We start from the raw sequence: 25,942 nt of genomic DNA on the forward strand, positions 1-25,942 counted from the left end.
TTAATTAGTCATTTGTACTCCAGTTTTATTGCTGCAGCATTTCCTTCTTTCTTTCCTATATCCTTCCTGTTTCAGCTGCAGTGCGCACTGTACAAACCCATTAACCGGGTTTACGCTCGTTTTCATCTCCGTTCATATGCATACTCGGTTACCTTGTGTACTCTCAGCTAAGCATAGCTATGACCAATTCGACACAACCCTATCCTGCAGCTTTGCCTAGCTAGGGGCTCCAATGTGCTTACAGCAGTGGTGGCACACCCCTCTCTTGATGTCATCTTTAACTCAAGGGCACACCTTGGTGTTATAACTCTACGCTGTGAGGTGCATCCTTACACCAGCGGGGAATATGCGATTCACTATTACTCCTCTCATTTGCATGGCATTGCCTACTAATTCCTAGCTACTGCACATAACACTATCACTACCCCTTAGCAACCCTTGTGCCATAGTATGGTGTAGCATGCCTGCCACTGACTGTTATGGGGAAATCGTGATAAGTGTTTCATTGCAGTTTTATTCTATATTTTTATATATTCCTTCCAATCCCCTTTGCGCACCGCTGCCCTGCGCTTCCATGTCCCGATAGTGGGACTATATATATATTAAATGTTAATTTTATATTTTGTACATTTTTTTTATGTCAATGGCTATATATTTAGCCATTGGCATATATTAACAATATAATACATGTGCTTGGTCAGCTGTCATGGCTCTGATTTTATGTTTGCAAAAATGTAAGCCATTTTCTATGGTTTACATTTCCGCATGCTTACACTACACCTGCACTAGTTCCTGAATCACTACATACCTTCATCTGCATGCTACACTGCTGCACATGGGGTAGTTAGCATACAGGGTTCGGGAGTTGTGCGGGCGTAGTGTACGCAGGTAGTGCATGTGGAAACAGCTCGTACCTGAATCGCTCGGTGGCCATATTTGGTGTTAGAACACTGACGCTAAGCCTGCACCTGGCGCAAGCTTCATGAATCCCAGGGACTGTCTTAAATTATTGTCTTTTTAAGCCATTGTGATTTATCAATTTTGCATTCCCCATTTCACCTACCTAAGCTAAAGACTGGAATAAAATTAAAGGTTTAAGTTTAAGTAGTTGATGCACAGACAATTATTCTTTTCCAGTGGTGAAAGTTGTTTCCAGGGCCATAAAGAAGAAAGGGGTGTACAGTTCTTTGTCTCTGGTATTTAATTGGGAGTAGATATTATTTTTACCAGTTTTGACAGTGCAGCTTTGAGAGTACTTTAGAACTCCATGCAACCAAGATACGTGAGACTTTGTTTCCAGTGGAGACGCTGCTAGTCACTTAATAACTGCAAAGCATACTTTTGTACAAATAAAGAAAAAAAGTAGAAGAAGAGAAAGGTGGGGGCAATATTATGGAAATTACCTACAGTTTCAGCGTGAATGCTCTAGTAAAGACTGCAATCATTTGAATGATTCATATGACTTAGCTGGTGTTACCAAATTGAAAAGCAGTACAAACTTGGTCTAACTTTTATATTCAGCAGATCTTTAATTCCATGGAAGCTCATTAGCCATACAATAAATCCTGATCTTTCACTGTTAACATCCCTGTTTTTTATCACACTCAGTGTTTGTTAATTACATTGACCACATTGGCTTTTGTATGTTAACCTTTACTACTTCTTGACAAATTCATGTAGGGTTTTAGTCAAGACTTACATCTACTGTTCAGTGGAGTCTCCGAATTGTAGCATTGTGTGTGATTTGGTCACTAGTTAATTATATCCTGTTCAGTTGTTTGTCTCCAGTGTTATTTTTAGCTGTGTTAGGTGTCTTATAGCGATGGGGTGCTTTTGTCAAATAGTTTATGTCAGTTGGTTGCTGTCTCGATGTTTCCCAGAGTTTTTGTTCAGTCTTACAGAGATTCTTTTCTATGTGGCAATAATTTCTCACAGACAGGCACCACACCCTTCCTTCATGTTCTGGTTCAGCTTTTGGTCCAAAAGCTTTTCCTGTTTGCTTACATTTCTTTTTTTGTGCATGTAAGTGCACTTTACATTCTTTCCACAGGTCATTTACTTAAGTCATCTTTAATTCCTTATTCCCTTGTATTCATGCAACAAGTCAGCATATTTCCCAACTACTTACTTGAACTCATGATCAAATTCAGAAATAATCAAGGACAATTTTAAGAGACTTCTTTGAATTAGTATGATACAATTTACAAGTTTACAGAATATGTGAAGTTAATTAGCATTTATTTTGAAGTAAAGGAAGCACATAATGCTATTATTTGTCATTATTAAGTCAGACATCTTCCACTTTTAATTTCATTTAGAAAAGTTAAAAAATATATATCAGGGATCATCTATGAAAAAGAGGGCAGTTTGGAGGTGTACTGCTGAGTACTTACTTTTCCCCATCAAGGAATTATGAGTTTAACTACGGTCAGGTCCATTTGTGACAGAATTTTAATCAAATAAGCAACATCCCAGCTTAGTTATTTCATTAAAATGTATAGAATGTTCTGCTTCACTCCCTTCCATGACAGCTGCCAATATCACTCCCCCGGATTCAGCAAGCCCTGCATGGTGTGCAAGACTAGTGCAGGAGCTTCAGCAGGCAATATGTCTGCCATGCGATCCAGGAATAAGCTGCATAGACATGCATGAGCGCTCCTGCACTAGTCTTTCACGGACTCACTCCTGTATGCAAATTACCCCATTTTCAGGTGAAATCCATGCAAATGAGGTGAATTTGTGATCCAGGAAGCTGGTAGCCGGCCATGCAGGACTATTGTAATCTGTAGAAATTTACTCGGTTAGTAACTGATTACATTTCTGCAAACTACAAAACGGAGCCATGACAGCTCCAAATAAAGGGTGGATATCATGTTGAAAGCATGCCAATGGCCAAATATATGGCCACTGGCATGAAAAACAGTTGCAAAAAAATAAATAAATAACTTTTATTTTTTTTAGCTGATTTCGGCTGTTTAAGCGTTGGGCAGTGGCTCGCAATCGGAGTCAGGTGAAAAATAAAAAAAAATAAGCATTCTAACCAAAATCACTATTTTGCCATTATACTCAATGGCAGGCAGAAAACAACATGGCCAGTGAACAGTGGTTGCTAAGGGGGGAGCCTCAGTATGGGACCTGTAACCATGCATCAGCAGGCAATCCTATGCAAATGAGGGGAATGATACTGAATCCCAGATTTCTCCTCAATGCTAGTCAGCACCCAACAGTTTAAGAGCAGGAATGGCTTGGTGCAAGCCTAGGAATTAGCTGAAATCATAGGGGTGTGTGTCAGGCATACTGTAAGTGGATTGGAGCCCTGTGGCTTGGGTTTGCCCTTAGCTTAGCAGAGCTAAGCAAGGGTGTGTGTCTGAGGCTGCCTAGTACTCTTTACATTGCCTAAGCGTGTGTGCGTGCCACGCACCGGGTTTTAAAGGGAAAAAAAAGTAAACCAGGAAATAGCAGCTCTGTGCACATTTGAGCACTGGGTTTGCACTGCGCACCCCCAGGCTTAAATAGGAAGGCAATGGGAAGGGAAAATAGCATAGGAAGGTAATTAGGGAGAACTAGCATATCTGGCAGGTGAAATGTATCTGAATCAGCCAATTACACAGGCAGCAGACCATTCCAGCCCAGAACACTACTATAAACTATGCAAACAAGTTTCCCTCTGTTTTTTCCCCACATACTCTACACCACCGGTGTATACAAGTGGGGGAATTTTAACAAACAAATATAACAAAATGATACAGGCTGCAATAGCTATCATACATCAACATGTGGAAGAGGCTGAGGGTGGTGAGGATGAGAATGCTGTTGACCAACTCACAGTGAGGAGATGGAGAAGAGTGTACAGACTTAGGGTAATCTACCAGGAGCTACATGAGCTGAAGATAGTGGAGCGCTATAGGGGGGACCTCCTACAGAAAATTGTTGAGCTGTGCCAGCCATGCCTGACACACAGAACTAACAGAGGGGAACCCATCCCAGTGGATACCAAGGTATGTGTAGGCCTAAGAATACTAGCTACAGGTACCTCCCAAAGGCCAACTGGAGATATCATGGGGATCTCACAGGCATCAGCATCCAGGGTACTCCACCAGTTCTTGGATGCCATGTCAGCACATGCCAGTGAGCACGTATATTTCCCCAACACCCATGAGGCATTGGCCAGCAATATGCGTTTCTTCCACCAAATAGCAGAATACCCTGAGGTAGTGGGTGATATAGACTGCACGCACATATGCATCAAAGCACCACCCGGTGAGCGGGGTATGGTCTATATCAACTGCAAGGGCTTCCCCTCCATCAACTGCCAGGTCGTGTGTGATGTGCAGGGCATAATAATGAATGTGTATGCTGGCTGCCCTGAAAGCTATCACGATTCCCACATCTGGAATCTGATGCAGCTGTACCAGAGATTTGCCAGTGGGGACATCCACTATGGTCACCAAGTGGGGGATGCTGGTTACTCACTGGAGCCGTGGCTGATGACACCCATCAGAAATGCACACACACCCGAACAAGAACTCCATAATGAGGCACATGCACAGGCCAGAATTATAATAGAATAAGAAGTTATGTACTCACCATAATGTTCCATCTGTGTAGGTGGCTTCATTTGTTTGCAACCTGTGGGTGTTGGACCCGATATTGGATCCGAGCTGGCAACTTGTAGCATAGCTATGGATCTGAGCTCCTAGCTCCTCCCCTCACCCATAATCCCCTGCCAACCTCCTATGACCTCAGATCAAGTATGGATACCTGAAAAGGTGTTCCAACAATCATAATAGCTAGAACAATATAACAGGACCAAGTTCTGAAGACCAGGGGGAAGGAGGGGGGGATGGTTGCAGACAAATGAAGCCACCTACTCAAATGGAATGTTATGGTGAGTACATAACTTCTTAATCTGGAGTAGGGACTTCATTTGTCAGCAACCTGTGGGGCAAAGTCCCCAGCTACCTGAATCTTGAGTGGACATCATGGAAGGATGTTCCGGAGCACTGCGGAGCCAAAGGATGCTCTCTCTCTAGAAATTATGTCCAGTTTGTAGTGGTTAATAAAAGTATGAGATGAGGCCCAAGTAGCTGCCGAACAAATATCATCCAGTGGCACTTTAGATTTAAAAGCAGCAGAAGTAGAGATGGAGCGAGTGGAATGTGCATGGACTCCCTCAGGTGCGGGCCTCCCGGAAGCTTGGTAGGCCAAAAGAATACATTGAGAAATCCAACGTGACAAGGTGACCTTTGAAATGGCTTTACCCAAACTGAATTTAGCAAAGGAGATAAACAACTGATCAGATTGTCTGTGACCAGCTGTCTTTTGAATATAGAAATGCAGCTGCCTGTGTACATCAAAGGAATGCAGCTTGTACTCTCCTTTATTTTGATACTTAGGGAAGAAAAACGGTAAGTTGATGGACTGATTGATATTTACTTCCGATGCCACCTTGGGAAGAAAGGAGGGGTTGGTCCTGAGGTACACTCTGTCTGGATGGAAGACCAAGTAAGGGGGCCTTACGGAAAGGGCTTGGAGTTCCGAAACTCTCTTGGCTGAAGTGATGGCTACCAGGAATGCTGTTTTCCAGGACAAATATTTGAGATCGACCATTGCAGCTGGTTCAAAGGGAGGAGCGGTCAAGGCTTGAAGGACTAGAGAAAGATCCCATGGGGGTACGGCTTCTTTGACAGGAGACCTGAGTAGAAAGGTGCCCTTAAGAAATGTTTTGCACAATTTAGCTGACATCAAAGGGCCTGTCTCATGTCCCACATGGTAATGGGAGATGGCTGCCAACTGTACCTTGACTGTCGAACAACTAGCTCCTTGCTGAAAGAGTCCGGTTAGAAAATCCAGTACGGATGGTAGAGGGGCAGTGAAGGGATCCAGATTATGATGTTCTGCCCAGACGAAAAAGCGTCTCCATTTACTGTGGTATATTTTTCTGGTGGAAGGCTTATGTGCTGCCACCAGGATGGCTTTGACTGGTGAAGAGATGCCAGGAGTCCTGACTAAGAGTGGAACTGGAGCAACCAAGCTGTCAGCTTCAGGATGACCAGATTCGGGGTCTGTAATTCCGATGTATGGGAGATTAGATCCGGAGTGGGATCCAGAATCCAAGGAGGATTCACTAGATGAGACCACAGGTAAGGGAACCAAGTTTGCCGAGGCCAGAATGGGGCAATGAGGATCATTCTGCTCCCCAACCGTGAGGCTTTCTGTAAGATCTTTAGCATCAGGGGTAAAGGAGAGTAGGCATAGAGTAGACCGGGCAGCCAAGCATGCACCAGAGCGTCTCTCGGGGCTTCCCCTGGTGGGGGAATCAGAGCGAAGAAGCTGTCGCATTTCGTATTTAAGGGAGAGGCAAAGAGGTCGCAGCAGGGTTGCCCCCATTTTGCGAATATCTGCTTCGCTGCTAGTGGGTTGAGAGACCACTCATAAGGGGAAAGAATGGTGTGGCTGAGTTTGTCCGCCAGAATGTTGGCCCACCCCGAAATGTGCGTTGCGATCAGGAAGCGGTTGGTGGAAATCACCCATTCCCACACTCTCATGGCTTCTCGGCATAAGGGGTAGGATCTGTTTCCCTCCTATTTGCTGATGTACCAAACAGACATGTTGTCTGACTGAATTGCAATCGTTCCTACGGGGAGGAGATTCTGAAGTGCCTGCAACGCCAACAGCACCGCTCTCATCTCCAGAACTTTGATATGCAAGGAGGTCTCTGTGTCGTTCCACATGCCTTGGACTATCCTGCCCGTGTAATGCCCCCCCACCCAAGACAAGAGGTGTCCATGGTCACTGTGGCGAGAGGGGGAGGGGTGCAGAAGGGCTGGCCCATATGAGGTCCAGGGATTGGAGCCACCATAACAGGGCCCTCCTGCAAACCTTGCTGATAGAGATAGGGTGGCAGAGAGGAAGAGATTGGAAAGACCATTGCACTTTAAGGGTCCACTGCAGTACCCTCATGTTTAGGCGAGCACATGGAAGAAGCGTTATTGCAGCCGCCATGGAGCCCAGTGCCCTCAGGACCAATTTCGCCAGTGGAGCTTCCGATTGTAGTATGGCCCACACATGCAATCTCAGATTCTGTAGTCTTTCCGAAGTCAGAAAGACTCGTAGATCCCTGGTATCTAATCTGGCCCCTATGAACTCTATTACTTGTGTCGGAGCAAGGGAAGGTTTGTCTGTATTGATTGTGATATCTAACTGGGGGGGGCTAGGCAGAGAAAGTAATCTCTGGCTGAGCAGAGTAGATGACTTGTTGGGGCGTTTAGAAGCCAGTCATCCAGGTACGGAAAGACCTGCATTCCCTGGAGTCTCAGGTGGGCCGCTATCACTGCTAAGACTTTGGTGAACACCCTGGGGGCTGTGGTGAGGCCAACGGGAAGGACCCTGAACTGATAATGACTGGCTCCCAGCCGGAAGCGGAGAAACCTCCTGGATCATCTGTCCATTAGAATATGGTAGTACGCATCCTTGAGGTCTATAGAGCACATCCAATCGCTCTCCCATAAGAGGGGGAGAATGGATTGAAGAGTGACAATTCTGAATTTTTCCTTGGTTACTGACAGGTTCAAGAGGGAAAGATCTAGAATGGGTCTCAAGTCCCCCGTCTTTTTTGGCACCAGAAAGAACCTGGAGTAGAACCCTAATCCAAGCTGGTCTTGGGAGATGGGTTGGATGGCTCTTTTTTTTAACAGCTGCTGGATATCTGTGGCTGCAGCCTCTCTCTGATCGGGTGGAACATTGGGGAGGCTCCTGAGTTTGGGGACATGATACATTGGAATTTTGTAGCCGCTGGATATGATTCGAAGCACCCAGCGGTCTGATGTGATGGACTCCCATGCCGCCAGATGCCTCAAAAAATGCCCCCCGACTGCTTCCAGAGCAGAGCAGTCGGGCAACCCTTCAGGGCTGCTGCATGGGCCAGTCAGAGAAGGACTCTCTGGACCCAAAGTTCTTCGAGGCCCCTCTGCCCCTAGGGCGGCATCCTCCCTGTTCTCCTGTGCCACGGAAGGACTGGTTGTCCGGAGCAGATTGGGAATGTTGCGATTTCCGGAACCACATCTTCTTCTGTCCCTTTTGGTTCATCGAGAAGGACCTCTGGGGAGCAGAGAAGCGGACTCCAATGGCAGACAACGTCTTCCCATCCTTCTCACTCTGGACCAGTGTTTCGCGAACGGTCTTGCCAAACAAGGCAGAACCATCAAAGGGGGCATTCGCAAAGGATGCCTTAAAGGGCTCCGCGAAGTCACAATGCTGGAGCCAGGCCTGACGTCTCATGACTAGGCCCGCTCCGCTAGCTCTAGCGGCTCCCTCGGTAGCATGGGACAAAAGCCGCATCGAGGTATTGGAGATAGACCTTACAGTGGCCATTCGAGTGGAGTACAACTGCTTGTCCTCCGCCGACATGGACTCAGGGGGGGAAGCAGCGTATTCTTTGATAAGATCCCACTGCATCCTGATGACATGTGCCATATAGTCCAGAGACCTTACCGAGAAGGTCACTGAACTAAAAACCCGCTTCCCAAGGCGATCCATCGAGCGGGTGGACCGAGGGGCTCTCCTGAGCTAGTTCCCTCTTTGTGGCTGCCGCCGTCAACATGGCATCTACGGGGTGACCCTTGCTCCAGTGGGACCGGTCTGCGGGGGGGCTCAGTATCTGTCCGGGCGTTTAGGGACTGGCTCCACAGTGTCTGGCTCCTTCCACGCCCTGGTGGTAATAAGGTCCACCAGGAGGTCGGCCGGAGGGGACACCCAAGAGGTAGACGGGCCTGCTTCAAATGCCTCCAGGAACACGGACTCATCAGAGGAAGCCTTGGGGGCAGATCACCCACCTGTGATCCTAAGCATTTCCATGATGTCTCCAAAGGAGACGTCCTCTGGGGGTGACCTTGGGGAGCCTTCCCCTTCATCCAAGTCCGTGTCCTCTGTTAAGGACTCGGGGGAGTCCACGTGCCTCCTCTTACACTTGTGCTTGCGAGGCACTTCCTCGGGGGGGCTGTCCGAGGAAGTCTCGCCAGCAATGTCTTGTTCCAATGGAACAACCTGGGACATCGAAGCAGGCTGTCCCTGTGGCCGGGTGATGGAAGCCTGAACCAGCAGAGAGGGACTGCAGGGTGGAGCTGAGGCAAGGGCCGGGGGTCTGGATGCTCTCGACAGAGCCCTCTCCACTGCATCAAAGGTCGAGGGGGAGCCACTCTCCCTGGGCTCCGAAAGTCAACTCCCACTCGGATCCGATGAAGGGATCGGAACTGGCACTGAGAACGTCGGATCCGAGGGACCAGTGTGCTCTGACCTGGATGGAGCCGAAGGCACACTGAAACCCTCGGATCTGAAGCTCAGCCCACAGCTCTGAGAGGTCGGATCTGATGATGGAACCGACAAACTCAAGGGCAGGGTCGGATCCAAAGTACTCAGTACTGTTGGCACCGACCCACCCCCGGCTCTGATGCTGCCCGGCTCTGAATGCTCCGAACCCGGAAAGCGGGTCGGAGAAGGATCAATCGGAGCAAAGAAAGGGGTCGAGCTCCCCCCCGAAGGGAGGGGGGCAAGAGCACTCCCATCTGCAGCTGGGCCTGGATGAACCTTCGCATCATCCGGTCCAAGTCTGCATCTGACAGGCTGTATGTGGATCTCGAAGAGGCCACCGAGGCAAGCCTGGAGTGCCGCCTCGATGACCTCGACGGAGATCGGGTCTCCTCCTCCTCGGGTCCCCGGGAGAAGCAAGGAGATTGGAGCCGAGGAGGAGGAGATCTGGAAGCCATGGAGGGAGAAACCTGCTTAGCCGGGGGGGGAGAAGCGGAGGCCTCGGCCCATCGCTTGTGGTGCTTCTCCCTCCGTTTCTCCCTCTTGGCCTCCCTGTCCTCCGGCGCTTTAGTGGGAGTTTGAATCCCGGCTGGGGGAAGGGGGGCAGGAGTGGCTACCACCACAGGCTGAGGAGGTGCCACGGGAGGAGTGGAGGCCGAAGCCAAATCCGGAGGCAAAAGACCCGCCAGGACAAGCTTCGGCCTCCGCTCTTTCAGTGCCCTGGGGTTGAACGCTGCACAGATTGTACATCCTGACGAGAGGTGTTCAACCCCAAGGCACCAAACACACCGAGTGTGGCCATCAGCCGGAGATAGCTTATGACCACACTCGGTGCATTTAGAAAAAATAGGTTTTGGGGCCTCTGCCATACCCAAAACTAAAGTACACTACACAAGCACACAAGCCCCAAACACAAACACACACAGACACACTCTAACGACCAGCGAGGGGAGGGTGAAAACTAAACAAAATTAAACTAAATAGGAACCTAACCACTCACACAAATTGGAACTACAAGTCTGACAAAAAAAGATGAAAAAAATTCACTTATCTGTTGATAAACGCTAGGAGCTCTAAAAATCTAGCTACACACTCAAGCATGGCAAACTAGATCTGAGGTCATAGGAGGTTGGCAGGGGATTATGGACGAGGGGAGGAGCTAGGATCTCGGATCCATAGCTATGCTACAAGTTGCCGGCTCGGATCTGATATCGGATCCAAGACCCACAGGTTGCTGACAAATGAAGTCCCTACTCCAGATCATGTGTTTGGGATGCTCAAGTCATGGTTCCGGTGGCTGGACACTTCCAGTGGAGCTTTGCAGGACTCCCCATCTATATGTACTCAGACTGTCATCATATGTGCCATGCTACACAATATGATCCTGTGGAAACAGCTTCAGCAGGAACAGCACAGGGCAGGGCCACACAGCTCCCCACCATTGCCAAGGCCTACATAGGCAGAGTGTGACTCGGAGGAGGAACAACCTGAGACTGTTCCAGTAGGCAGAAGGAGGCATGCCCAGTATGCCCTGGCCTTGGCAAAGAGGCAAAGCATAGCACATACACTGACACAGCAGGGACCCAGGGAATGACACTTTTCTCTGACTCACACATACAGTAAAAGGGATGCAAATCATGACACTACCTGTGCTCAACCATGTATAAGGAGTGTACTATGTGCATCTGACATAGGCAGCCCTCCAGCACCATCCTCTATACTGGCACACCCACAAGTTAAGTCGCTCTTCTTGCCAGTTGCTGAATGGAGTAGTATGTGTTGTTACTTTTATCTACGGTATGGATGTGAGCATGCAAGGGAATCGGATGGCTGAATGGGATGCCAGCAGATAGTAGAAACCTATAGTGGCAGCATGTGATCTGTAACAGATACTGGTGTCACCATAGTAGCCAGTACTACAGATGTTGATAAAACCCACTGCAGGAAATGCGCTGGGCCACATGTGTGTCCATATGACACACATATGCCAGTCAGGGAGGTTCACATACCCAACAACAGTCTCAACCAGCAGGACAGGTGTAGACAAACACAAACAAAGGCTGTGGTAAGGCCTCTGAATGATGGCTCTGGGTAACCCCCCCCCCAGGCCTACACAGACAGACTACATCAGGTCAGGCAGTGGGATGTGATTTCTGAAGTGTAAGAAGTCAGAAACCGATTTGTAGGTCAGTCAATCCTAAGACCTATAGTACACTGTTATGCCTCAAGTCAGCATGATAGGTTACAGTACAGAATGAAATTGAGTACCTGACATACCAGTACAGTCATAGCAAATTTGTACAAGTGTCAGGTGTGCCCCCCCCAAAATCCTATGTAGAACTATAGTAATAGTCAGGTGTGCCCCCCTCCAATCTGATGTAGTCATGTAGTAACATGTATGTGTAGGTACAATACCAGTGGAGCACGATTGACCTGAGGTGGCCAAGGTAGCAGGGTATATTGTAGCATTTGTGCAATATGCAGGTATGTGTGTGTTAGGTTGGTGTTTGTTTAATATTGTGTGAGAGTGGTCAGTATGTATGCATGTTGAGGTTTGACCTTGTGACCATTGCCCACTACTGCTGATGACAGAGTCAAGTTCTCACAACTGCAGTGTCAAAGACAATGCTCCCCAGTATAACACATGCAAGCAGTAAGCCATTCTAAATGTATGGCAGTAATATGTGTCATCATATGAAAGATAGACATGGCATGACTGCTGGGCTAGATATACAAGCAATACACAGGGAAATATATCCCAGACATACAGTATATAATGTGTAACCATGAAATGGATACACCCTTGGAATTGTACATACAGGTATGCATCACATTACCTGGGCTTGTAGTAGGGAATACGATGTCATCTGGCTGAAAACTTGCAGATCACAAAGGTGAAAGGACTGATGTATTGGGAAACGCCTGATTTCCCTACACAAGCCTTCATAATTGGAATACTCCATGCATATCTGTGAGTCATATGTAAGTAGTGTCCATAGCACACATTCAATTAGCTCACCCCAACACCACCCAGAGTTACCTCTAAGGTCTTATCCCTGCTCTTGGGAATGGTTACAATACGACCCCCACATGTGTATGGCAATAGCGAAAGAATGCAGCATGTAGTGCAGTTGTCCCATGCAGGTGTGTCCCTAGCTGTAAGCAGCACCCTGCCAGCATCCACACCACCTGAACAATACTGATAGAAGGTATTGGCATGAACACCTAGCACACCTACCCTGTCACCCCAGGGGAATATACTGTATGGCAGTCTGGGACTGTAGGATTGACAGAATGCGACAGCTTGCTACAGCTGGTCTGCATCACCACCAAATGGCCTAGAGGCCTCTGCCAAAGGCCTGAGTCTCACTCATACTGCCAATGTATGTTATGTCATGGACACCCAAATAACAGCATAACACACTCCACATACGCCATATGCAAGGCCACGTGGATAAACCACAGTAACATGTCCACCATGTCCCACTGCATGAACTGTGGACAAACACCAAAACACAGCTGTGATAAGGTGATAAGTATAGGGAAAGTATCAGAGAATGTATGCATAATGTATGAAAGAGGATAGAATAATAGAGGGGGGTGGGAGCATGGGCAGCATAGAATGTGCAAATTCCAAACACACAGCCATGTGCACATACTATCCCTGGCTGCAAACACAAAAATGGGTGGCTACAAACCTACCTGTACACCACAATAGGGGTAATGTCCTGACTTATGACCCCCTGCCTCTGGGTAACCTGTGTGAATCTGTACAGCTGTGAGGTATTGCCAAAGCAAGATAAGGCCATACTGTCACATTGATGGATGTACATGTATGGGATCCTCTGCCATCAATGTACTAAGGTGCTGAACTGGATACACAGACCCAGAACAAGTGTCTGCAACTCCCCCTCCAGAATGGCATAACTTTCCAAGAATTTGTATGCTTTTGACCACAATACTGGACACAGCTGCATTTACCCTGTTTTCCCCAGGACATCACTGTGAGCAAAAATGTCTACCTGACAATACTTGAGGACATAAAACATCACATTGTATAACACTACACATGTCTGAATATCTCTGCTAACACTAGTACCATGTAGCAGAAGCAGCACAGACACAATCACCTACAGTACACACTATACCTTGCACAGTTTAACCCCATATTTCCAACTGATCAACAGATATCCTGCAGAAACAGTTTGCTAGCAGTAAGTGTAGAACACAAAGGTCTGCACTGGAGTACAAACTACCTGGAATGGATACACACATTCAATATAGAAGGGCATACTTGGCATGCTCACACACACAGAGAAATGAAGGCAATGTCAGACAACAATATACTGAAAGGTCATACTGGGCATGCTCACACACAAACAAATAAAGCCCATGTCTGCCAACAACGGTGGACCATACATACCCGACAGTTGCAGACATTAGTGCATACACTCTTCAGTATGCACCAGTCATGCTTTGCACACACATTGGATAGGAATACACACATATATCCAAGGACACCACAATATAATATGCCAAAAGTACACATACATAGATGTGTGGAAGAGAGTGACAGTGACAAAGAGTCTTCCATCATGAGGCCTGTCACACACAGCACACAGCCAAATGGCTACAACCACATGATGTGTAAATGTCACTCACTGTAGAAATTAGCCACTGGTATCCCTCAGTATTAAAGACTCTGTGGTGCTAGTGCTAGCTGTGCAATATGACTGTACAAGGCAGTAGTCATCTAGCAGTTGTATACACGTACCTGCGGAATATAAACCTGCATCTGCCTAAGTGTGGTGTATCTACCTCTAGATGAATGGGTTATGGCCCATGCACACACACTGCACTCCTCATAGCCCTACTATGGCAAGCCTGCTGATGTCATTCACTTTGAAATACACCTTTGGGAAAAGTGTATCCCAGTAATCTGTGTGGTGCATCCTACAACTGCGGAATGCTGTTGTGTGATAAATGAGTTAGATAGGAGTTCTAATTCCAGACACGACAAGTGTGTGTGTGTGTGTGTGTGTGTGTGTGTGTGTGTGTGTGTGTGTGTGTGTGTGTGTGTGTGTGCATGTGTCTGTGTAGGGAACAATGCTTTTTAGGCTAGACATATTCACTACAATTCAAATTCCCTACTTTGGCAAGCATGCTGATGTCATTCACTTTGAAATACACCTTTGGGAAATGAGTAGCCCTGTAATCTCCAGGATGATTTCTATGACTGTGGAATACTGTCATGTGATATAGTAGTTTGGTAGGGGTTCTATTCCCAGACATGGCAAATGTGTGTGTTTGTGTGTGTGTTTGTCTGTATAGAGTGCAATGCTTTTGAGGCCATTCACAGTCACTACAACCTCCATTGACCTTCTTTGGCAAGCCTGCTGAGGTCATCCCCAGTGAAATACACCTTTGGGGAGTGAGTATGTCAGTAATCTCTGTGGCGTGTCCTATAACAGCATAAGGCTGTAGTGTGATACAGTAGCTTGGTTGGGGTTCTATTCCCAGACATGGCAAGTGTGGATATTTGTGTTTGTGTTTCTTTTTCTGTAGGGTGCAATGCTTTTGAGGCCATTCACAGTCACTGCAACCTCCATTGACCTACTTTGGCAAGCCTGCTGATGTCATTCCCAGTGAAATACACCTTTGAGGAAAAAGCACTCCAGTAATCTTTGTGGCATGTCCTATAACAGCGTAATGCTGTAGTGTGATAAACTAGTTAGGTAGGAGTTTTAATCCCAAACATGGCAAGTGTGTGTGTGTTTGTCATTCGTATCCTGTGTGGAGGTGGCTGTGAGTGTGTAGCAACTGGACTCATTGTTGAGCGGGTTTTGCAAATCTCTTATATGGTGGCCCTATTATATGTCACAATATCCACCTTACAAGGATAACAGATGTCAAAGAGCCGAGAGGCTGGGGTGCCAATCCATTCCCCTACATGTGACATCAAGGCCTGGCAAACAAAGTAAGAAACCCTTGTATTACCCAGAGAACATTCTTAACCCATGTCTCATACACAAACACACTTGCCTAGGCATCAACCGCTATGTTGGTAGTACCCTGCATATTGCCCACAGATAGTAACCATGGTGTGATTGTATTGGACTTCAGAGGGCATGGCTCCCTGTCCATTAGTACAATAGACACATACTTGCAGACAGTGCACCTTCACTATGTTCCCCACTGGATGCCTGTAACACCTGTGGTGCCATCAAATATGACCCTTAAAGGACATACAATACCATGCCTTAAACACATGTCCTGTATGGACAGATGCCACTGACATCAGGGAATACCTGTATCATGCTATCAGTGTAGGTACAGGGTCAATCTGCTGTCCATTACCAATTCCCACCACATGAGTCCAGGACTGGCACATCTGATGATAACAATCTGTGTACAAAACATGGGACAGACATCCCAGGTACAGTTCCACATGTCACTATACATGCATGTGGGACATGTGCATATCCCAGACACTGTCCATGTCATGGACTAAAGAACATATACATGGTAAGCATTGCACAGCACTGGCCACACACAATAGTAACCCAGGTGACTGGATAATGAATACAATACCTGCCTGTGTGGGCCAATCCAGATACTACACCCCTGAGCCACACTGCAGACCATTGTCATGTGGCCTGATGCCAAGGTATACCTTTCACCTAGCCTTGTATACCCTTCTGGCACAATCAACCGCTACACACCCATGAAGCAATGCACCCATGCATGTCAGTACTGGCACCCTGTGTCTGTGTGTGTGGTGTATGATGCTTTTGACCACATTCACACTCACTACAACTCCCATTGGCATACTGAAGCATGCTGTCTGATGTCAGACACTTTCACATACCCTTTGCCTGTATAACCTCCGGATAACCCTGTGGTGCATGTGATACCTATTGCGCATTACTGTATTGTGGCAAACAAACTAGTCAGGAAGTATATTCCAAGTGTGTCAATGTGAGTGAGTCCCTGAGAGAGTGTAGCTGTATTGACACTGACATCTGTTCATGTGGACAGGGACGTGTACTACAAATACTGTCTCGCTACTATATCACTGGTGCAGTTGTCACTCACCATCACATATACATTTGGACAGCTTCTTAACATGTAAGCTATGTGGCGCATGCGATGACTGCATAGACATGGGATAGCAATACACAGTCAGTCAGGAGTATGAAACCCTGTACTTGTAGGTGTGGGACACAAACATGCTTAAATTTTACTCCCCATCCCCTCCCTGACTTACTTTGTCTCTGTCTGTCTCTCTCACTCCCTCTTTGGTTGATGTGGAGAAGTACAGCTGCTTTGCTTAGGCAGCAGCTTGTGTTTTGTAAGTGATGTTCATGATCAGCTGATGGCCTCTGCATGAATTGCAGTCCTCTTCTAGCTGATTGCATGTGGAACAGCTGTGGTAACATTCCCATTGCCAATTGCATGAAAACACACTCCAATATTTGGGAACATCATGTTGATGTTGGGCCTTTTCATTTACTGTGAGCAGGACCTAGATCTAGTGTTTGGCAAACAGCATCACAGATGGTTTTGGGATTTACATCTAACAGCATACACTGTGGAAACAGGCCAACAGACAGGACATGGCTCCCTGTCCATCAGTACAATAGACACATACTTGCAGACAGTGCACCTTCACTATGTTTCCCACTGGGCGCCTGTAACACTAGTGGTGCCTGACATGACTACAGAATGTAAGTGTTGCTATTCTGCATTTGGAGTAATGTCAGTTTAACAGGGTGTGCGTGGATATGGCTGGTCTACATGTTTTAGTACCTGTCATGACAGTGCTATGTTTTTGAGGAAACTCCCATCTGTAGGGTCATCTGCAGACTGGGCAGTGTGTGGAGCCTTTTGTTTCTTGTGTTACTCACAGAACACCTGTCTGAAAACTGCAGAAGCATAGTGTGAGGACAGCAGTCAGTACATGGTGGCAGCCATGAGAGTTACTGACTTCATATCCCTCATAGGACATATATCACAACAAATCCTGGAACGACAGTAAATGTATGAGGTTATCACAGCAACATGTCAATGTTGGGGCAGTGTCCATAGCTCCAGCCACAAGTCTGTCAATCTTTGTACATATGTCATGCAGTAAGAGGTGCATATATTCTGTACACCGTTATTTATTGACATCCTACCTGATAACAAGCCAGTCAGATATCAGACTGCTAGACATGTTATGTATAGTAGGGGTTGTTTCTAATGACATAATTTGGCAATTCTGCAGTTGTGTGTACAGTACTTGGGTCTGTGTACTTAGGGTGATTGTCAACAGTATGTGTATTGTGCATATGTCATGCAGTAAGAAGTGCATATGTTCTGTACACCGTTATTTATTGACATCCTACCTGATAACAAGCCAGTCAGATATCAGACTGCTAGACATGTTATGTATAGTAGGGGTTGTTTCTAATGACATAACTTGGCAATTCTGCAGTTGTGTGTACAGTACTTGGGTCTGTGTACTTAGGGTGATTGTCAACAGTATGTGTATTGTGCAGATGTACCTTGGGTTGTGCACAGACTGTGGTAGATGCCATTGTTGTTGGTCCTGTTCTATCTGATGTTACATGCTGCTCCAGTATATGGTACCCTATTGGCTCACATGCCTGTAGGGGCAGAAACACACACGTGCCCCATACTACATACAGCCATCGGATCACACAGTGCCATGATCGAGTGTATGTAGGGTTAGTGTGTGAGTGGCACATATGAGGATGGTGTTTATCACACAGTCCATATAGTGTCATATTAAGCTTGTGTACCATATGTGGCTGTGTTTACATTGATTGTGGGTATGCACTCCTATTACAGTAGCAACAGTCTGAATATATATCTGCAATACATACATGACATCCTCTTGAACTAAAAGGTTGGGACTGTTGCTGCTGAAGTAGGACTCCATGTTCTGGACATATGGTAAACATATATGTATATATATATTTATCCATATATCTATATAGATATATACACATATATACACATATACATATCGACATACACATATATATATATAAATATATATATATATATATATATATATATATATATAGATAGATATATATATATATATATATATGAATATGTATATATATATATATATATATATATATATATATATATATTTATATATATAGATATATATATATATATATATATATATATATATAGATATATTATAATAAAACCGTGGTAAAAAAGAAGAAAAAACTTAATATACAAACAAACTTCTTAATCTCATAGAGGAAAAACAAGAAAACCATAAGCATAAAAATAAACACGGTGGCAACAAGCAGATAGTTAAGCTTTCACCCTTATTAGATGAAAGAGCTTCTTCAGAACAACTTTGGAATCAGTAATACATTCCAATTTAAACATCAGCTGTCATATGATGCTACATTAACCAATAGAACAACTGCCAAAACATATGTACAGTAACCAATAACAAGTGGTCACAAATTCAAATTCAACCAATAAATTATCAAAAATAATAATAATATGACTATATGAATATATGAATATGTAAATAGTCAGAACTGTTAATATGTAAGAACTGAATGTAATATACATTAGATAGAACCAATGTAAAGATATGTTAAATATTCCATTTCAATGCACATTTAATATTAATACTCTCATTCAGACCAGGAAAGGCTTCAGCATTTAGTAATAGCTGCCACTTCAATTCTCTAAATTCCAAGTATAATTCCCAATCACCAAAAAATTGTTCTACCTGTTCAAGAACTATGAAGTGAAACTTGGTGAAAGTAATACAAAAGGAGCTATGTTTTGCTAGAGCATTATTTACATTACCAGCTCTAATAGCACCTAAATGTTCTTTAATCCTATCCGAAAGCTTCCTAGTAGTTTTACCAACATAAAACGCATTGCAGGAAGCACAGATTCCTGCATAAACAACTGCTGTAGAATTGACAAAAAAAGTATTTGGAAAACTTAACAGTGTAGTTACAATGAGAGAAAGTGTATTGTGTACAAGTAAGAATATGTGAACATACCACACATTTACTACAAGTGTGCATACCTCTAGAAGGAAACGTGGTGTTAGTCAAATCAGTGAAAAAAGGGGGGTCCCTGTTTTCTAAACTCATTCTAATGGTCCTAGTTCTCTTATATAAAAAGGAGGGTGACATGCCTAAAGCGTCTGACATAAGTTGTGAATCAGTTAACAAATCCCAATTGCTAGAAATAATGTTTCTAATGAGAGACATATCTCTGGAAATAGGTAAAGGGAAGCTGAGTGTTCTGTCAGTGTAAGACTGTCTATTAGAATTAGGTCGGAACCCATGAAGTAAAATAGGTAAATATTTAGTATGCCTTTCGGATAAAACCTCACTATACAAGGAATCAATTAAAGATAAAGGGTAATGTTTTCTTAAAAACATATGTTTTAACAACAAAGCTTGGGCTTCAAATTCACAATCTAGACACAATTCTAGAGGTGCATATGAACTGACTTCTGACTAGGTTTCTTTTCATGAAATATGGATGTGAGCTAGTGAAATCAAGTAAATTGTTCTTATATGTATCTTTTCTATAAATAGTAGAACATAATTGTCCAAAGGGTGAAATATAAATCTTAATGTTAAGAAAAGAAATGGATGAGCCACTATCAGAAGTGATAAAATTTAAAAAACCTAAACTTTTCTTCAAGTCAGATATAAAAACATCTAAGCTAGACTCATCACCTCGCATGCTATACAGATGTTTAGACAGACATATGTATGAATATACGTGTATGTACATGTAGACATATATCAACATATATATATGCATATATCCATATTCCTATCATGTGTAAACACCAAGGTTGTGTATACCTTCCCAGATGTATCTCACCATATGTATCTGATATGTGTACATTATGTTATAACAACATATGTGATGCAACAGCAATATTAATAACAAGTACTTTACAATTGAGGAAGTAAAAGCAATTGTCCAATAGTAATCAATATGTGTACTGACATATATTGGAAAAACAATAACTGTCTTTACAGTGGTAATGGCATAGTGGTTAACTGTTTTGACTACAGTGTATAGGGTCCAGGATTCAAGACCTGCAAGGGCTGTTTATTTTATTGCTGGGCAGAACAAGGACTGTCAGATACAGAGTGGTTAAGGCAGTTTTGAGCAGCTTTAAGCAGGTTTGCGTGGGTTTGCGTGAAGCTAAGCAGTGCTAAGGTACGGTTAAACATATGGGTGCTTACACCATGTAGGCTTCGCTTACCAGTGCACAAATCTGCTTAGCTGTTATACTGCAGCAATGCTGATACCTGCTAAGCATGACTTAGCCCTTGTAACCAGTTCTCACCACCTAGTCTGATAACATAACAGACTAATGATATCTGTCATAAGTGTATGTAATGCCATGTACAATACATCCGTCTATGTGCTGTCATTACAGTAGCAAGGGGTGTGACTGTCATGTCTGTGACACACAAGTATATGAGACCTGTACAGCACTGTTATCCATGTAAATGTGTTACATACAGGGGTAGTAACCCAGGTTATGTGCTGTCACACTGGCATGTAGTGTATCATGGCATTACTACTGTTAACAGTGCTTTCCCAGGCGAGAGTAGAGTGCTAAATGTAGTACTGATAACAAGCACACCTGCAGGCATAGCTGGACTCTGAGGCCTCCCTGTCATGTTCCTAGTGTGTGAGCTGTGTCATAGTATATATCCCCTACTGGATAATGATCCAACATGTGGAATGTAACTGTACACTACCGTCTGTACAGCACACGGTAGTGAGGGCTTCATACATGTAGTAATGGCATACATATTGCTGTAAAACATCTATCTGTTGACACATTCATCCTACTGCATAGCTACTTGCCAAACGGATGACTGTCAGTTCCTATACAGATCTGCATATGGCAGGTATCCATCTGGGATACATACAGGCAACCTATGCTTGATTGGCACTGAAATATCTGCCCAGCTGTGTAATAACTGACACATATAGGTGACAACACCCTGTACGCACCACATGTCATAGGTACCTCCACTACACTACCACAGTCAACAGAACATGCTTGGGTACAGGTCTCCATCACAGACACTAACCACGTGTTGTAATACATGTTGCATACCTGTCTACTGGATCACCTCAGTGACCATGTGCCTGATGCACCCAGAGGACTGGCTGATGCATGTCACTCTCATCTTGAGGGTCACCACAGTAGTGTCTGTCAATAGATTGCCTGCTGGCACATGACAGGTGGCATGATACCATGGTACACACATCCCCTACACAACCCATCTCTCCATAGACAATAACCAGGTACACAGCTATGACCACCTGCAGCGATGCACCCCTGTACTGACACATGTGTACGTGTGCATTACTGAGGATAGCAGTGTGTTTGTGTTAGTACACCTGTAGTTGGGAATTCCATGAGGGCCTTCACAACTACCACAACGTCCATTGCCATAGTCAGTTGTGGCTGCTGCTGTATCGGACATTTCATGTACCTTGTTATGCTCCTCTCCCTACCAGCTACATGAGCCTTGCAATACCAGCACAACAGTGTTGTACAAATGGGTCGATAGGTATGGGATACCCATTGAGTTCTGGCAAGTGTGTGTATGTGTATATGTCTGTATATCTGTAGTGTACAGCATTCTGAGGCCACATACTCTTATTACAATACGCATTGCCACACAGTAGTACAGATAGTGTTGCTGCTGCCCATAGGTGACACATGACAATGCAGCACCCCACTATGCCTGTGGCATGTGCATTAGATGCATATCCCTGTAGTACCACTGTTGAGATATACAATGGGTTGTATCGCAGTCATGGGCAATGTTTGATGGTGGCTATGTCAGAGTGTCATCATGGGTTCCAGGGAGTACAATATCCACTGGGGGATGTGGGTGCAGTGTACACTATCATTACACCATGATAAACCTGGTATATGTCCCATTTACCACTTTATGGTGACCACTGTCGCCATCAACCATACAGGTAACTGATGCCACAATCCGGTCCAGTTATGCATGTGCTATGTGCAGCCTACCTGTAACACATTGGACACACGGACAAGTTAGTTAGCACTGATAGGCCCAGGTCTCTCAGATGTGTGTCTGCCTGTTTTGTGTCTGTTACTGTGTATATGATGGTATGACACACTGCGTATTGTCCATATACAACCATTACATCCCCCATTACCATACTGTACATGTCTGGGGATGTTCTGCATGTAGCATGTAACCTGGAACACACCTCACTCTAAATGCTGTGTGGTGTATGCAATGAAAGCCACACAGTTCAGTAGCACTACATATCTAGGTAGGGGTCTAGTCCCAGTGTTGCAAGTAAGAGTGTGTGTGAATGTGGATGGGTCTACATCAGGCTGCAGATTATACATGTCCCAGCGCAATACCTGTCCATGTGGCACAGCCAATAACTGTTTTACAAACCTGTGACATGTGTTCAACTGTTCCTTGGATATATCACAGCCATGGTGTCACCACAGTGCCATACCCCTTGTGGAATATGACTGCAGACCATCCTCCTGCTGACACATGTTCACCTAAAACACAAATGGATAACATTATGGAGACCACAATTAACCAGTGTGTTACTAACAGCTATAATGCATCATTGCTGGATGGCTACACTACCTGACATGTATTCATTAAACATTACTCCTGACAACATGTTACACTGCAGTACATTCATACACTGTAGTACTGTCACCATGTGAATCAGAACCGTATTAGCCTGTCCCTGCATCGATGTTATGGATGACAGGGATGTGGCACAGGTATCATAATATGCACAGGGTGTGTTGTTGGTTTGCCAGAGGCCAAGGGTGGACCATACATTTGACACCATGTGTGTGGGTGAGGGGTGTAATGAGTTCAACTGGGCATGGTGATGTGGTGTGTGTAGGTATGGGGTTGCCCTAGGTGTGTTCGTATAGTGTGTGGGTATGCATGCACACAGTTCTGTTATGTGGCTGCCCTATACAGGAATTTATGGACAGCTGCAGACCATACCTGACCTGGCAGGGTGGGCAGTTCATCTCCTCCGGCCATGGACATGCTCACTGTGCCTGCCAGGGGTTCCATGGGCACATCTAGGTACAGGCCTTGATGTACTACTCTCCTCTGATGATGACAGATGTCCACTGGAACCAGGCCCCTCCTGGGACTGGCCAGGGCCATGTGCTCATGGCCTGCTGTAGTGTGGTGTGGACAGCACCCCCCCTGCAGTGCTGGGGCTGGTACTGCTACTACGGGAGTGCCTTGGTGTCCTGGCATGTCCATGTTGACCGCCAGCTGTTGATGTTGCTGGCCTACATCCATGCAGTCTTCGCTGCACCCCCACCACATGTTCAAGCACGGACAAACCATGGTCAATGAGGCCCATCATCTCACCAAACTATCTATCCATGAACTCAGTATGAGTACAGAGGGCACCAGACAGTTCAAGGAAGTTGTCACTTGCAGATGTGAGAGCAGCCCTCTGCAGCCTCAGTCCCTGTCTGGTGTACAGTTCCATATGTGCCTGCAGCCCCCATGACAGCCTGAAACATGCACCTGGTGGTACCAGTTGTGGCACCTCTGCCAGGGGCATGATGACTAGTGGCCCTACTATGAGCACCTGGGACATCTGCCTTTGTGGTGCCCTGCTTGACATCTGGCCATGCCTGCTGTGACCAGACACAGTAGGCATGGATATCACATTCTCCTGTGCACTGCCACCAACTGCCAACTCTCCCTCCACTATGGCCACTGGTGATGGGGAATGTATAGGCACTGAAACTGTGTGGGAGTTGGGGTGGCTAAGAGGGGGATGTCAAATGATGGACCTGTTTCAGCCCCTGACAACCCCACCTGTGCCTCAACAGTACTATCATCATCTTCGGTGTCTGTATGGACACCAACATCAGATTGCATGCAAGAGGAACCCTGACCCACCTCACCACCTGTGAGGGAAAACAAGAAATGCACTTTAAGAGCTGTACAGCAGTGCATAACAGTACACACACACACACACACACACACACACACACACACACACACACATATTCCACCTTAATACCTACCTGTCCATGAATTTACAGACAGTCCCACGTTTATTCCCATAAGTTCCCCACCCTGCATCACAATTGATAACATACACTCATTAATACCACTCATTAACGTATTATTCCTCTAAATGCCTAGTCAAGTAATCAAACACAAGACCTGTTACTCCATTACCTCATTGACCTGAGTGGAGTGGTTTTAAATGGCCTCAGTGCTGTTATTCAGTGTTCGCCCTATGTATGTCCAGACATTGTGAGATGGCCCCTATATGTGAGAGGCTACTACGTTCACTTCATAATGTCACGAACTGGAGTGTCATGTGTAAGTTTTGCTCAGTACATGCCAGATATGCTGCTCAGTCACCCTATCATGTGACAACTGTAATATATGGATACACTCCCTGGTGTTGTCTAGTAATTCCCCAATGCATCTGTAGTGCTGCATTTGTGAGTTGTCAGTCACCTCTCTGCTGAATGTGATATTAAGGGTATACCCAGTGTCTACTTTCCCTCCCAATGCATGTTCCATGCTACAGACCTTATTATACTATCAGCTGCCCTGTGATTACATATCAGACAAGTATTCCTGGTGTGTCATGTGTCAGTCCATGTCCATGTACAGCATGATCTCAAAGGGAAGTACTACCATATGAACAACCCCACAGTCATACATGTGCATACATGGACACCCACACAACCACACACACATGTACACACACATCCTATATGCATCAACCCCCCTCCACTTCACCAGAGTGAACCTACAGACAAAATAATCGCACACACACACACACACACACACACACACACACACACACACACACACACACACACACACACACACACAGGTGAGGTTTCACAAAGATAGTACACACAGTCCTCCCTACCATTACCCATATGTTAACATGCATAACATATGGTACACAACAGCATGCAGTGCAGCTACATCAATCAATGCTAGCAACAGTATACATGTGTGCAATACATGGGCTGTGTTAATAGGTGATGACTGTTCCCCTGGATACCACTGCTCCCATGTACACAGTACTGCTGTGCACCTTTTCTGCACCCTGCCATGTACTGTGCACCAATCCTCACAGGTGTACAACCCATTGTTGAATGTGTAGTACTGTGTCAGTTATGTCAGCTCTAATACTCACAGTCCCTATGTTTTTCAGCAACATATACCTGGGATGATATGTGGACAGATGTCATTTGTGAATACTTGATTTCAGGTTTAAAGATCTCAACATCAGCAGACCATGTATGACCAATCCAATAGTATTACACTGACAACCATCAGACCATACTGTGGCTATGGGGAGTATACCCACCCTTATTGATATGATGCACCCTTCCTTAATCTGCCATGGGACCACATCACTGCATATATTAACAGTACATGAGCCTGATATGTGACATATGTCCTGGACATTCACATGCAGTGTCTACGAAATGTGTTGGGTATACAGATGCTGACCACGATGTATAAACTTTGTGTGTGCATATGTGTCCACACCCTTATCATGA

The sequence above is a fragment of the Protopterus annectens genome, chromosome 7.part0, assembly GCF_019279795.1.
Source record: "Protopterus annectens isolate FY-2018-M chromosome 7.part0, PAN1.0, whole genome shotgun sequence".
NCBI classification, from domain to species: domain Eukaryota; kingdom Metazoa; phylum Chordata; order Ceratodontiformes; family Protopteridae; genus Protopterus; species Protopterus annectens.